Genomic DNA, 1,461 nt, shown 5'->3' with positions numbered 1-1,461 from the left:
TGGGCTTATCCGCGCTAGGTGTTAGTGCTTGGGATTGGGTTGGGTTGGGTTGAAGCCAGCATGTGAATGAACATGAGTCTAATGTTTGAGGATATATAATTCATCTCTGTATATGACCCTGATTGAGTCTAAGTTTAAGGATTTATATTCATTCTCTGGCTGTATTGACCTGATTGAGCCATATTTCGTAGTCCTGTAAACAGAGAGACAACAACATACATGGATAGTGTTTGACACGGTTTCATGTATTTGATTTTTTTTAACTAAAACATTTTAGTCATGTTAATTTGTAACTCTCTCTGTATGGCAGATTCTCAGTGGTTTCCATAATCCATAACCTAACAGCCTGGCAGGTCTACACAGTGAGGAGAGAGAGAGAGAGAGAGAGCGAGAGAGCGAGAGAGCGGAGAGAGCGAGAGAGCGAGAGAGAGAGAGAGAGAGAGAAGAGAGAGAGAGAGAGAGAAGAGAGAGAGAAGAGAGTGAGTGAGAGTTTAGGTACTGTGGGGTTGGGATTCTTTAATCAGTTTAGCTCATTGGACAGGTCAGAGTCTATGTTTGTGAGAGAGAGGGGAGTGTGGAGACTGTAGAGGGGGAGACGGAGAGAGGAGCGAAGAGGGAGAGAGAGAGAGAGAGGAGACCGGAGACATTATCACCACCTACCACTAGAGGGCGAATAATACACAGTTTTGTTAGTTTGTCATTCTTACATTCATGGTAACAAAATGAACCCTCCTCAAATGGCACCCTATTGCCCATAATGCACTACACAGCCATATAGGCCCTGGTCAAAGTAGTGCACTATATAGGGAATAGGGTGCAATAGGGCTCTGGTCTAAAGTAGTGCACTATATAGGGAATAGGGTGCCATAGGGCTCGGGTCAAGTAGTGCACTATATAGGGAATAGGGTTCCATAGGGCTCGGGTCAAGTAGTGCACTATACAGGGAATAGGGTGCCACTTGGGACAGGCCTCAGACTTGAATCACTGGTCCTGGAGACAGCTAGTTGTTCATACGGTGTTGTTTTTAATGATTAACCTTGAAATGCAGTGGACTGAATCAGGGTCACAGTGTTTGTTGGAAGTCTTAAACAAATCTACTTTGAGACAAAGGTATCACCTCACACACATGGTTCTGGGCTTAAAAACAAGAAGACACCTGTACCATGTCAGATATGGAGTTGAAATGTATTCTATATTGTTTTTTTTCATCCCAATATTACACTTTATATACATCACAGTTGACTGAAATATAGCAACACCATTTGACATAGAAACACCGGAATTTTGGCATAAAAAAAAAAAGTATTTATTAATTATGAAATTATAAAAAATATGATTAACATTCCACCATGAGGTCACTAGGTAATCTGACTGCAGGAAAGCAGTAGCTACACAGCGATGTTATTGGAAACCCCTGGCTTTTCTCGTAAACAGGTTAAACTGGGTTTTCTGATGATGCTG

This window comes from Salvelinus sp. IW2-2015, unplaced genomic scaffold (assembly GCF_002910315.2).
Source record: "Salvelinus sp. IW2-2015 unplaced genomic scaffold, ASM291031v2 Un_scaffold6981, whole genome shotgun sequence".
NCBI classification, from domain to species: Eukaryota; Metazoa; Chordata; class Actinopteri; order Salmoniformes; family Salmonidae; genus Salvelinus; species Salvelinus sp. IW2-2015.
This window is presented reverse-complemented; position numbering follows the sequence as displayed.